Raw genomic sequence first — 15,241 nt, forward strand, 5'->3', positions numbered from 1 at the left:
CGGGCTCCTCGGGGGGGCACCCGTGAACCCACTGTGCTCCTGTTCCTTCAGCCTAACCCGAGAAGCCAAACTTAGATCCTAACTACGCCGTTTCATCAATTCTAAGACACATTTATTCTTTTAATTTCTCTGCAATCAGACCTGGTCAGTTCCTGGCAGGTGGCACCTTGTGTCTTCCTCGGTGGCGGGGGAAGCAGGGCGCGCCCCGACCAGGGGCATCGTGGCTGCACGCGGTCCCCTCCCACTGGCTCTCTGGCACTTCTGTTTGATGTCTCGAGGGCAACGAAGCCATCGTGTCTGTGATCTGCCCGCTGCCCCCCAAAGTGGATCTGGGTCCTGTCCCCCTGCCCCGGGCGACAGCACCCCCAGGGACCTCCCGCCCACTCATGGCCCTTCTTCCGTTTAACCGCAGCCCCGGGCCCCTCACCACACCACAGCCAGAAGGATCTCAAACCCATGATCATTCTTGTCGGTGCCTTTACCCAGAATCCTTCAGCAGGCCGCCCATTGCTCTTAGGACAAGGGCCCTCTCAGAAGCTTTGGATTATTCCCCCCTGTGACATACAAGGGCCCCAAAGTAAGAGCACAGGGGGTTGAGGTTCCCGGGGCGATGGGAGCCTTCCCTGACTTGGCCTCCCCCCACTGCGAGGGACTTCCCATGCACGTGTGTAGACACCCTAGGCCACGTATCCAAACTCTGTCCACACCCTCAACCACAAAAACTTGCCTCTTGCTCACCCCTTGGTCACCCCTCGGGCCCAGAGTGCACACACTCCGTCTGTCCTTGGAAAGGTGGCCCTGGGAGAGGAGACTTCACAAGGCCCGGAAGTAGGTGGGAGCTGTTTGGGGACGGGACTCCAGGCTGTAGGGGGTTGGAAGCGTTGTCTAGGACAACACAGGCTCCAGACAGGCACCGCAGATTCCTTGTCCTGGAGCGAGGGACAGAGGCCAGCCAAAGCGGAGGGCTCTAAGGACCTTCAGTGGAGCCCCAGCTGCCCGGCCCCATGGGCAGTGCCACGCTCGTTGACATGGGTCCTGGTCTGTCAGCAGAGCCCACACGGGCCTCTCCCTCACACCCTCTGTGCCCCAGTCACTATGACCTCTACTTCCCCAGACAAGCTCTGTCCCTTGTCCTCTTGGGGCCCTTGCACATGCAGATCCCTCACTTTGGGACATTCTCTCCTGCTCGTCACTTGGCCAGCACGTTCCTTAGCCCCTCGATAAATAGGTACATGCCCTATTTATCCTCCAGTGCCCCTGTCCTTCTAGGCCTTTCTTTCTCAGTCCATTTCTTTATCATCGTCTCTCTGAAAGCACTCTGCCTCGGAGGACCTCAAACTGAATCATAACAGTTTAAATATATTTTTTAAAGCTTATTTATTTGTGTGTGTGAGAGAGAGAGAGAGAGAGAGGCAGAGACACAGGAGAAGGGAGAAGCAGGCTCCATGGAGGGAGCCTGACGTGGGACTCGATCCTGGGACTCCAGGATCGCGCCCTGGGCCAAAGGCAGGCGCCAAACTGCTGAGCCACCCAAGGATCCCCTGAATCATAACAGTTTAAAACATTTGCCCATTTCTAATCAGAAAATCAGCTCACCTGTGCCCAGTGAGCAGAACTGCAAATTGGCCCAAGGTGAGCAGGTGGGCTCTGTATCAAAACTTGACATTCATTTCTTCATTCAACAAATATTTATTGTAAGAAATATTATGTGGGTGAAATGTCTTAGGTTACTCATCACGTCCAGATTTAGGCTCATTAGGGTCTCCTGCTACCTACTCCCATCCCCTCCCCCTTTCCTGTATTACTGAAGATGGTTAGGCCTCTCTTGTCCATTGGTTTGTGACCTTCCCTTTCCCCAGAGGAGGCAGACTCCTAGTGGGGGCTGTGCCTGCTTGTTCACACGGTATCTCGGGGGCTTGGAGTAGTGTCAAGCGTGTGCTCAAGTTATATTGGCTGAATGAACCAATGCATCTCACTCTTTGGTACATGAAACCAACCCATCTTCTCAAAAGCTTGGGCCAGTTTATGCTCCAACCAACCACACCTGAGCATGCTGATTTTTTTCCCGCGAATTCGCAGGCTTTGAAAATGTTTATTATTCACATGGTTCAGACATGTAGGACACTTCAGGTACACTTCATCGTCCTGCTTTCTTAGAATCGTTCATGTCATTTTTTTTTCAGACTTCCATCGGCGTGGCCATCTTGCATTAATCTCTGAGGACTCTGTGGCATAAATGGGGTACCAATGCTTTGCCCGATCTGTAGGTTACAAATCCCCCCACTCCCATGTGTCCTTGGTCTCTTGGTCTCGCTTATAGAGATTCTGGTGGTTTGTTTTGTTTTTGTGCTATGGAAGTTTAGTATGTGCTGGGTTTTTATTTATTACATTTAATTTTAGCGTCATGGTTAGGCATTTGTGAAGGCTCTAATTCCTTCAGTCGCCATATGTTTTGCTAGCTCTTGACTGGGCTTGCCCCCCTTAAATCTTTGTCCTTATAAAGCACATATTGACATCACGAATGAGGCAGAAAAGGGGCATTTCTGGGTTGTCCCTGTCCATTGTTTTTGCTCTTTCTCTTGCCCCGATGGTGCAACCTCATAGTGGTCTGATATGGGGTGACCTCATCCAGGTGTGACCAGACATCTCCATCTCTCTGGCCACAGGGATTGGTCCAGGGAAGGGCATGTGATATAGGTTGGGCCAATCAGAATTTCTCCCTGAAATAGTTTTTTCTACCCCAACGATTAGGAAAGAACCACTTTCCTTAGGCTACGCTTGTTAAGGTACTCTGTGTGTTTGGTGATAGAGGCTACCACACACATGTTGGGGAGAGCTTCTCAGAGACAGGGAAAGAAAGATGGAGATCTGATGACATTATTTGAGCACCTAGATCCAACGGACCCACTACCCACAGTGACTTTTGAGTTACTGGAGCCAATATGTTCCTTTAAAAAAAATGACTTGTAATCAGAGGCATCCTGGATGCGTGACCTTACTTCCTACACCAAACACTGAGCTACGATCATCTATCTCTTTGTCTGCTGTAAGAACATCCCTCCCTTCCTCTCACCTCCCCCCTCCCCGACTTGTTCTGGGAAAGTTTTCTCTTCTGTTCCTGCCCTATGGTTTAAATAGAAGCTGTCATTTTATAGAGCCACCTTCCCAGTCACCTTTGTTTTTAAACTTAAATTCAATTTAGGGTTCCCTGGGGGGTCAGTTGGTGAAGCATCTGCCTTTGGCTCAGGTCATCATGGTCCTGGGGTCCTGGGATTGAGCCTGGCGTGGGGCTCCCGGCTCAGCGGGGAGTTTGCTTCTCCCTCTGCCTCTCCCCCTCCATTTGTGCTCTGTCTCTTGCTTTCTCTCTCTTTCAAATAAATTAATTAAATATTTTTTAGAAGAAAATTCAATTTAATTAACATAGAGTGTGTTATTAGTTTCATAGGTAGAGTTTAGTGATTCATCAGTTGCATATAACACCCAGTGCCCATCACATCACATGCCCTCCTTAATGCCCATCACCCATGGACTCCATCCCTCCACCCCCCTCCCCTCCAGCGACCCTCAGTTTGTTTCCTAGAGTTAAGAGTCTCTTATGGTTTGTCTCCCTCACTCTGGTTTTTCCTTCCTTTCCCCTATGTTCATGTTTTGTTTCTTAAATTCCACATATGAGTGAAATCATATGGTATTTGTTTTCCTCTAACTTATTTCACTTACTTAATACCCTCTAGTTCCATCCACATTGTTGCAGATGGTAAGATTTCATTCTTTCTGATGGCTGAGTAGTATCTATTGTATATATACATATATAGACCACACCTTCTTTATCCATTCATCTACGGATGGACATCTGGACTCTATCCAGTTTGGCTCTTGTGGACATTGCTGCTATGAACATTGGGGTGCAGGTGCCCCTTTGAATCACTATGTTTGTATCCTTTGGATAAATACCGAGTAGTGCAATTGCTGGATATTAGAGTAGCTCCATCTTTAACTTTCTGAGGGGCCTCCATCCGAGTCACCTTTGATTGGTTCAGGCATGTCTCCTGATTCAAGCCTGACCTATCTTCCCTTCTTGAGATTTTTTTTTTTTTTCTCCGAAGAGTTGGGAGATGAGATGCGGAACAGGAGTATATCCATATTCATATTAGGCTACATCCAAAAGATCCTAAAGAATATACAGCAAAGATCTCTACAAGTAACTCTTGAAAATCAGTAAGAAAAATATAGAAACCCTAATAGAAAAAAAAATGAGCAAGCAATTTACAAAAGAAATCTAAAATCAATAAGCATACAAAGAGATACTTAAACTCATTAGAGATCATAGAGCTACAATTTAGAGCAATTACAGCTATCATTTTACACCCATTTGACTGGCAAAATTTAAAAAAACTGGTTATCGTCAAGCATTGGCAAGATATGGGGATAAATCCACCTTTGTGTCTGCTTATAGCGTGCCCTGGAGCAGCCATCCCGGAGAAGGATCTGGTGCCCTTAGTGAAATTAAGCACCTGCCCACCTGTCCAGAAATCCCACTCCTGGTTGTAGCCCACAGCAATGGTCCAGGGGGCCTGCAGGGGACACATGCGGGATTGTTCATCATACCATCGTCTGGGGGGGACAGGGAGACGAAGGCAACATGAGGGCGTGTGACACTACTCCCCGGGACTGTCTGTGACTATTCCGACCCTCTCTCTTTCTATAGTCGCATGGTAGGACTGGACTTCCCTGCCATTAAAAGTTAGGTGGAACCATGTGACATTCTCTGACCATAAAATACAGCCAGAAGGTATGTGTCTCACATTCAGGTGAGAATCAAGTCAGTGCACAACATTCTTTTACCTCTGGCATAGCACCTGGCAGCAACAGAGATGGGGCACGGGTCCCTGGGTGGTTGCAGGGAGCAAAGCCCTCCTCCCAATCTAGAGTGAACATGAAGCACGAATGAGAAGTCAGCCTTTGTGGCTTTAAACTATTTCAATTTGGGGCATCTTTGTTACTGTAGGGCAATACACTCTGACTGATACAGCGGCCACGTGTGGACATTGGAAGCAGTGTGCTAGGCACACACACAGCAATGTGGGTAGATCTTAAAAATGGTTCTAGGGGCCCCTGGCTGGCTCAGTGGTTGAGCCTCTGCCTTTGGCTCAGGGCCTGATCCTGGGGTCCTGGGATCAAGTCCCGCATCGGGCTCCCTACAGGGAGCCTGCTTCTCCCTCTGCCTGTGTCTCTGCTTCTCTCTGTGTCTCTCATGAATACATAAATAAAATCTTTAAAAAATGGTTGTGGGTGGGGGGAAAAACTGAATGAAGGTCTCTATCATAATACCATTTACATCAATTAAAAATAACGTGCCCCAAACAACTCAAGCATTTTTCTAAGAACACATCCACACAAAAAGGGTACACCTCAAACATACTAGAATTGCTGTTGATGGTGGGAAGAGAAATGCAGCTAGTGGACTAAGTAATTCAATGAAACAAGTGGCCCTTGCACAGGCCAGTGATGGCCCGGCCGGGACCTGGGTGTGACAATTAACTCTTCTCCTGAGGCCCAGGAGAAAGATTCCCCCTTTGAATCCCCTCCCTGGAAGCATCTAATCATACCTGTTTACTATGTATCCCCTTAGGGAGCTTATATTTATGTCATAAATATAATGTAGTATGGTATAATGAGTTACATATAATTTAGTATGTAGTACATCAGCTTTTACATGTATAATTATATGAAATGAATATATGCAATAATATTAAAATATAGCACAATATTAATCTATAATACAATTTATAGTGTTTAGTATATTGATTATATATAATTCAATACGTATTTCATGTGTACGTGTGATTTTTTTTGTATTTTTTTTGTATGTGTGATTATAGATGAAACTATGTCATAGAAATATATTTGTTGTAGTATGATGTGTTATGAATAATTTATACCATCCTGCAATGTGGCACAAATAGTATCTAAAGTCTCTTACAATTGATCAGAGTATTTAAAAGTATTTGACAGGTCCTAGTGCATCATAAACACCCAGGAGGTGTGATTTTTACCGTTACCGTTGTATGTATACGAGTGGCAAAGTATCAAACAGTCCTGGGGATACTCCATCATTTCTGTTTTTATCATTGGAGTCACACATAGGTGAGCAGTAGGACACGAGGCAGTGCGGGTGCTCAGCAAGTGTGCAGTTGAGTTACAGTACCTGCAGGGGCCACGTGATCAACTTTACCTTCTACTTTCTCAGGGTTTTAAATCCAGTAGTGGGCAGCCCAGGTGGCTCAGCGGTTTAGTGCCGCCTTCAGCCCAGGGCGCGATCCTGGAGACCCGGGATCGAGTCCCACATCGGGTTCCCTGCGTGGAGCCTGCTTCTCCCTCTGCCTGTGTCTCTGCCTCTCTCTCTCCCTGTGTCTCTAATGAAAAAATTAATAAAATCTTTTTTAAAAAAATCCTGTAGTTGGGATCCCTGGGTGGCGCAGTGGTTTGGCGCCTGCCTTTGGCCCAGGGCGCGATCCTGGAGACCCGGGATCGAATCCCACATCAGGCTCCCAGTGCATGGAGCCTGCTTCTCCCTCCGCCTGTGTCTCTGCCTCTCTCTCTCTCTCTCTCTCTGTGACTATCATAAATAAATAAAAATTAAAAAAAAAAAAATCCTGTAGTAATCACTATTATTTTTGGCTAATTGCCCTGGGAGTGTAACCAGAACTTGCAGAGTGAAATTACATAAGAGTGATGAGCGCCGGCACTGTTCTCGCTCCTCCTGACTTCAAGAATGTCGAGAATATCACTGGCTGTGGGACCCGTGCACACACGATGTCGTATCCTTTTATTACTATGCTGCCAAGGACTTTAGAACACAGCCAGGAGGGGGCCCAAAGGTCTCACATGCCCTTTGAACCCTCACCAAGCAGCACTATCAGCCTTCTCTTTGGACCCATTAATATGGGGAATCCCACTGGCCTATTTTGCGATGCTCACCCTCTGCCTTCCTGGGATAAACCCCTCGGGCCGTGGTCCGGAGCCTGTTTGCTGTGATCTCCATCATCTCTCAGTCTGTAAAGAAGTGTGTCAAGCATCAGGGTCAGAAGACAAAGCGTCATTTCAGGAAGAACCAAAGGAGCAAGAAGTGTTGCCAAGTTGTTGAACTGTTGTTGACAAACCCAAAGCTGCGGTGGAATGCAGAAGAGAAGTGGTCAGAATTGCTTGTCCCGAGGGCACGGACAGAAAGCTGGCTCTCAAAACTCATGTGAATTTAAGCTTTTATGATCAGGATTTGGGTTTCAGAAGATACATTGAATTACACCTGAAAAAGCCCTTGTCTTGATCAGGTGTGTAGATAATTCTGTGTCTGGATTGCCTGGTTGAAGAAGAAGTAGGTGACTTATAAGTTCAATTTTTATTTGAGATAGGTAGGTGTAAAGAAAATCCTGGGTACTTTTTTATTATTTTCTCCCCCCCCCCTTTTTGTATGGAAAGAAATACAAGACTCTGAGCTTTTACTTTCAACACATCAGTGGGTTTCATTGAGGGTTGAACCTTGATCGAGTGAATTCATATTGTCATAGGCACACCCCGGGGACTCCTGTGGTTTCTGTACTGGTATTGCTACTTAATAAAAGTAAGAGCCTTAAGGCAAATGATAAGCTACTATTACAACTTCAATTTATTGCTAAAACTATTATAAGAATATTTGAACCTCTATATGAAGATAATGGAAATGTTTATAGTTGTGGATGGAAGCTATTATAGAATCCTACATGGGGTAATTTCTCAATTGGTTGTACAATAAGCTATAATTTTATGGGTAAAGGTTTAATGCTTTGTTATCATGTGCTGTCGTTTGGAATTTAACTTGTAGTACCTGCTGATTTTTAGATTTTCGGTTACTAATTAAGGAAAGACCTCTTCTTTTTTGCGAAGTGTATTCATTTCTGCGTTGCATTCTTGTTCCTGGAGATAAATAAGAATTATTCCAGCTATTCCAGTGACAATAATTCTCTTCTATGTGAAGTCAAGAAAATGTGAATTTTTCCTTAAAACTTGCTGTGCTTGCAGTGTGGTTTCTCCCTTACTTGGTACCATTTTTCTTGAGGGGTCTATGCTTCTTTGATCTATGTCTTTTTATGGCCAATCTCTTTGTAATCTGGTATTAAAAAAAAGTTTTCAGGCAGCCTGGGTGGCTCAGCGGTTTAGTGCCTGCCTTTGGCCCAGGGCATGATCCTGGAAACCCCGGGATCGAGTCCCACGTCGGGTTCCCTGCGTGGAGCCTGCTTCTCCCTCTGCCTGTGTCTCTGCCTGTCTCTCTCTCTCTCTCTCTCTCTCGCTCTCGTGAATAAATAAATAAAATCTTTTTTTAAAAAAAGTTTTCAGTTTGAAGCTAAGGAAAGAAATTGTAGCAGCAAATTACCCAAATGGAACTACATTGGAGGGTTCCTCAAACTCTAGAAGCCTAAGACATTTCACACTTGAAAGGCATCGGAAAAATGTTGTCATTGTGGACACTGCCAACAAAGGCTACTTAATAATTGAGAAAGACAAAACAGAGGGAGAAATATTGAATAATTGCAGATTTACCAAATACAGTGTGATTTTTAATTTTTTTTTTGCAGTGTGATTTTTAATGGGTCTTCAGATGTTTGCTCAGCACTATTAAATTATAAAACCCTAAAGAACATAGTTTAGAATGTCCTCACTGGCCAGTTATTACAATGTCCAAGGATCCCCATTTTGCTAGTGATCTATGAAATTTTAAAGCAATACCAGACAATCAGGGAGTAAAAGATGAGACAACACAAAAGCATTCTTAGCCTTTGTCTGAAGGGCTGTTTGGTAATCCCAGCCCTGTGTATAATTATCCATTGCTTAAAGTCTCTGTTCACTGAAACCCAGTTTAATGGAGACTCTCTCTTTCCTTTGAGGATCCCCAACCTTGGGAAACAGGGTCATAGAAATTTTTTTCTTTGATTGTTTCTTTTCGGAAAAAAAAAGTGGGAAACTGATTATTCCCTCCAGCTCATGGATCCTTATTTCCAGCAGCTGATCTCAAATATACTCAGACTTGACCTCCACCTCTGAAGCAGTGCGTGTGTAGAACAGTCCAGGCCGGTGGGGGGTCAGGGGAGTCCTAGACTCACCTCCCCAGAATCGAGAGAGCCACTTTGATGAGCTCACTCATTTCACCAGGAAGTTGATTGAAATGCCCTCCTGGTTCCCCCTGGGTTCATTCTACAACTCTGCTTCCAACAGGTGAGTCTTCCCATCACCTGCCCTCTTCCTTACCCCGCCCCCAAGTCCACCTGGCCCAGCCAAACTCTCCGCTTTTGGCTTGTGTTTCTATAGAGCCTCGCTGTGGAAAGGAAGGACCTGAGAGGCCCGGCCGGAGAGCCACGGGTGGTGTCGTGAAAATCCTTAATTATAAGCACACATTTGTGTCTCAAAATGTGTGCTTCAGCGACGTGGAGCACACCCGGGACCTTCCACTGCCCCAGCTCCTGCCTCGCCTCACATTTCTGGTCTCAGGCCAGTATCACCTCCTCAGGCAGGCCTTCCCTGATCACGCCTCTGAAGTGATGCCACCGCCACCACATGACCTTGCTGTACATGGACCTCGTGACCCTCCGAGTTACCTTGTGATGGAGCTCCTAGAACGAGAGGGCTTTCCTGCCCTGTTCGCCACTGTCCCTTTGGTGCCTAGCACCACGCGTAGTGGGGAGGAAGTACCCAGTAACTGTTTGCTGAGTGGGCAAAATAGTCCGTGCTGTGACAAAAAGTGAAAACATTTGTTTTATGTTTTTAAGTTTTCATTTAACTTCCAGATAACATACAGTCTAACATTAGTTGCAGGTGTACAGCATAGAGATTCAGCCCTTGCACACATCACCTGGTGCTCATCAGGACAGGTGCCCTCCTTCATCCCATCACCTCTCCCCCAGCCCCCCCCACCTCCCATCTGGTGACCAGCAGTACGTCCTCTGTTTCTGAGTTCACCTCTCTCTTTTTTCTCCTTTGCTCATTTGTTTCTTAAATTCCACATATGAGCAAAATCATATGATGTGTGTCTTTCTCTGACTTATTTTACTTAGCATGATACTCTCTAGACCCATCCATGTCAGTGCAAATGGCAAGATTTCATTCTTTTTTATAGCCAAGTAATGATCATATATATGAGCATTATTTATAATATGTATATATTGCATATGTAATATATATATATATACACACACACACACACATAAACACACACCACATCTTCTTTATCCTGTCATCTATCAATGGACATTTTTGCTGCTTCCATACTTTGGTGATTATAAGTACTGCTGCAATAAACATAGGGGTGCATGTATCCTTTTGAATTAGTGTGTGTGTGTGTGTGTGTGTGTGTGTGTGTGTGTGTTTTAAGATTTTATTTTAGAGAGCACGAGCAAGCACACAAGTGGGGTGGGGAGGGCCAGAGGGAGAGGGAGGGAGAATTTCAAGCAGACTCTGTGCTAAGCACAGACCCCAGTCCAGGGCTCAATCACATGAATTAGTGTTTTGTGTCCTTTGGGTAAATACCTAATCACTCAATTGCTGGGTTGTAGAGTATCCCTATTTTTAATTTTCTGAGGACCCTCCATACTGCTCTCCAGAGCGGCTGCACCAGCTTGTAGCCTTACCAGCAATGCAAGAGGGTTCCCCTTTTCCCATATCCTCACCCATACTCGTTTCTTGTGTTTTCAAAATATAGAAAAATTACTCTTAACAGATTTATGCTGAGAAACTACCAGAAAGAACACCGTGTTGATAAAAGACTAACCCCAAACTTTATATATCAATAATCCTTGCGATCTTGCTCCACTGAGCCCCCCCCAGAATGAAATCCCATTGTGGAAATGTGCTTGGCTTCCCAGCAGAGGTGTGCTGCATGAGGACAGGAGCCAGATCTGCCTGGGTCACCATCATCTGGTTTAGTTCCGGTCTAAAGGAGGCACTCACCAGATTTGTATTAGAAAACAGTTCTCCTAAACAGTGCGTTGTTGGTGGGCTGCATCATGGGTTTATTTCCATTCTAGCAATTTGGGGTGTTTTTGTTTTTTTGTTTTTTTTTGTTTTTTCAAAAAATTAAGTGGGATGCTTGGCTGGCCCAGTCAGTAGAACATGTAATTCTTGGCCTCGGGGTCTTAGAGATTACTTAAATAAACTATAAATAAAAACCAAAATAAATTAAAATTAAGTGTCTTGGGTCAGAGTTTAAAATACCAGGCTCTGGACTCTGACTACCTGGATCTGAATCCCAACTCGGCCACTTTTGGCTGTGTGAGCATAACCCTAGGAAATGGTTTGGCTTTCTGCTCCTCAATCTCTTCATCTGTAAAACAAGGATGATAAAAGCCCCACATTGTTCCTCAGAAAGCTCTTAAACCAGGGTCAAGCAGGTCATAGGCACTCAGTAACATGGTGGCTCTTACTGTCATCATGAACCACTGAGGTGGCCATGTGATTTCTTTATTTTATTTTTTAGTTTTTTATTTTTGGCCATGTGATTTCTATTCATAATTATCTGCAATGATAAACCGTAACATTACAAGGCTTAAAAAATTTAATCTTGCAATTTAGGGTTTTCCTTTTTTTTTTTTTTTTTTAGGGTTTTCCTTTTTAAAATTTGTAATTAAAATGTCAAGCATAGGGGCACCTGGGTGGCTCAGTTCATTAAGCGTCTGCTTTCGGCTCAAGTCATACACCCAGGGTCTTGGGTTCAAGCCCGACCTCGGGCTCCATGCTCAGCGAGGAGTCTGCCTCTCCCTCTCTCACTACCCCTCTCCCCAGTCATGTGCTCGCGCTCTCTCTCTTTCTCTCTCTCTAATAAATAAAATCTTTAAAGAAATGCCAAGCTAAATAAATAAATAAATAAATAAATAAATAAATAAATAAATGTCAAGCATATACGGAATGAGATGGAGCTATAACGTACAGCTCGGTGAGCATAGTTAACAGAACTATATTGTATATTTGGAAGTTACCAAGAGAGTAGGTTGTAAAGTGGTCACCATGAGGAAAAAACCAGGTTTGTAACTATGAGCGGTGATGGATGTTGACTGAACGTATTGTGGTGATCATTTTGGAATCGATACGTATATCAAATGATTATGTTGTGCACCTGACACTAATACAATGTTATGTCAATCATACCTTAGTCAAAAACTTTAGAGAGACCAGGAAAGAAAAATTTAGAGATGAGGAACCCCCATGGACTCATCACTCCATTTCAGTAAATACCCGCTCCCATCCAGTCTTGTTTTGCCTCTGCCCCTGTCGGTGATGTCCTGGAGCTGGATGCCCGGGTCTGCCAAGACCTGGTCGTCTTCCTCTCTTCTCAAATGATGAACCGCTGGGAGTTTGAACTTAACTGTGATGGGCATGTTTACATCATGGAATTTGGCAAATACGCCCCATCAGGGCTCCCCTCCCCCCACCTCCAGGCCAGGGAGCCTGCTGTTAGGCTGTTACCAGCACACCCTCGCTCCAGCTCCCCTCCTCCCTCCGCCCAGCTAGTTTATTTGGGGACATCATATTTTTTTTCAGTGTTACACCTAAAACATGAGAATTCCTTAAAACAATATAACTGTAATTTCCCATTGCATGCAAAAAAGTTCCCACAGGGATCCCTGGGTGGCGCAGCGGTTTGGCGCCTGCCTTTGGCCCAGGGCGCGATCCTGGAGACCCGGGATCGAATCCCACATCGGGCTCCTGGTGCATGGAGCCTGCTTCTCCCTCTGCCTGTGTCTCTGCCTCTCTCTCTCTCTCTCTCTCTCTGTGACTATCATAAATAAATAAATAAAAAATTAAAAAAAAAAAAGTTCCCACAACTTTTTTTTTCACACAACTTTCAAAAATATTGTCAAATGTCCATCACTGTTCCAGTTTCCCAGATAATTTTGTGATTTTTTAAAATAGTTGGTTTGGGGGCCCCCCGGGTGGTTTAGTCGGTTAAGGGTCTGCCTTCTGCTCAGGTCATGATCCCAGGGTCCTGGGATGGAGCCCCACGTCAGAACCCCTGCTCAGCAAAGAGTCTACTTCTCCCTCTCCCCTGCCAATCTTCTCTCTCAAATAAATAAAACTTTAAAAAATAGTTGGTTTATTCAAACCAGAATTCCACATAGGTCTGTACTATCGGGATGCAGTATTTTAGAAAAATCTAAAATATGGAAAGCTCTATAGGACGAAGAGCCTGGTTCCTTTTTTTATTTGATTTTTTTATTTTTTCAAAGATGTTATTTATTTATTCATGAGAGACACAGAGAAAGAGGCAGGCTCCCCGCCGGGAGCCCGATGCGGGACTTGATCCCAGGACCTCAGAATCACTACCTGAGCCAAAGGCCGACACTCAACCACTGAGCCACCCAGGTACCCCTGAACCCAGTTCCTTCAACAGTGAAACTGTAAGGGGGTTTGGAGAGGGAGCCACAAATCAAACAAGACATATAAACCAAATGCAACATGAACCTATGTTCCAAATGCAACATAAACCTATGCAGCCAGTGGTCTCATGTGTTTTCTCCTAAAAGCTTTATTATTTTCACCTTTCACGTGTTATTGATCCCCCCATCTTTACTGGGGTATAATTGATGATTTAAAAATATATATTTGGGGCAGCCCCGGGTGACTCAGTGGTTTAGCACCACCTTTGGCCCAGCATGTGATCCTGGGGTCCCGGGATCGAGTCCCATGTCAGGCTCCCTGCATGGAGCCTGCTTCTCCCTCTGCCTGTGTCTCTGCCTCTCTCTCTCTCTGTTCTCTCTCATGAATGAATGAATGAATGAATAAATGAATGAATAAATAAATAAATAAATAAATAAATAAAATCTTTTAAAAAATAAAAATAAAAATACAGATTTGAGTTGTACAGCCTGATGTTTTAATATATGTCTACATTGTAAAACTATCACCTAGTCAAATTAATGAACATACCCACCACCTCCCCTGGTAACTATTCCCTTCTTTGTGGCCGGAGCACTTACCACCTACTCTTGAGCAAATTTCAAGTACTCAATGCAGTATTAGCTGTGGTCACATTGCCGTGCTTTCGATCACCAGAACTTATTTGTATCACTGAAACGTTACCTCTGGCCAATATTTCCCCTTTCCCCCTTCACTCCAGCCCCTGGGAACCACCATCCTCTCTGCCTCTATGAGTCTATTTTAGATTCCACATGTAAGGGAGGTCAGGCAGTGTTTTTCCTTCTGTTTCTGGGTTATTTCACTTAGCATAATGTCCAGATTCATCTATATTATCATATGTGGTAGGATTTCCTTCTTTTTAAAGATTGAATAATATTCTAGTGTGTGTGTATGTGTGTGTATATATATATACTATATATGTATATAATATATATATTTATATATATAAAACGTTTTCTTTGTTCATCTCTCGACAGACTTAGGTTGTTTCCTTGTCTTGACCACTGTGAATCATGCTACAATGAACGTGGGAGAGCAAAGATCTCTTCAAGATATTGATTGCATTTTTCTGTCTCCATACCCAAAAGTGGGACTGCTGGATCCTAAGTTCGTTCTATTTTCATTTTTGAGGAACCTCTATATTGTTTTCCGTAGCGGCAGAACCAATTCACATCCCCATCAGCAGTGTGCCAGGGTTTTCTGTTACTCCGACACTTCTCTTCTGCCTTTTGGATGACAGCCATCCCAATAGGTGCAAGGTGATACCTCATGGCGATTTGGAATTCCATTTCCCTGGTGATTAGTGCCATCGAAACACCTTTTTTTTTTTTTTTTTAAGATTTTATTTATTTATTCATGAAACACACAGAGAAGCAGAGACACAGGCAGAGGGAGAAGCAGGCTCCATGCAGGGAGCCCGATGTGGGACTCGATCCCGGGACCCCGGGGTCATACCCTGGGCTAAAGACAGGCACTAAACCGCTGAGCCCCCCAGGGATCCCCCAAAACACCTTTTATATGACTTTGGGTCATTTGTATGTCTTCTTTTGAGAAGAACTTATTTAGGTTCTTTGTCCATTTCATAATTGGGTTCCTTGGTTTTTTGCTGTTGGTTTTTGGATATATATTTATTGGGTATTAACGCCTTCTCAGATATGTGGCTTGCACATATATTCTCCCTTCTGTAGGTGGCCTTTTCATTCTGTCCATTGTTTCTATTGCTGTGCAGAAGCCTTTTGGTCTGACATCCCTTTATCTATTTTTTTGCTTTTGTTGCCTATGCTTTTGGTCGTGTCTAAAAAAT

Source organism: Vulpes lagopus, chromosome 18, assembly GCF_018345385.1.
Source record: "Vulpes lagopus strain Blue_001 chromosome 18, ASM1834538v1, whole genome shotgun sequence".
Lineage (NCBI taxonomy): Eukaryota > Metazoa > Chordata > Mammalia > Carnivora > Canidae > Vulpes > Vulpes lagopus.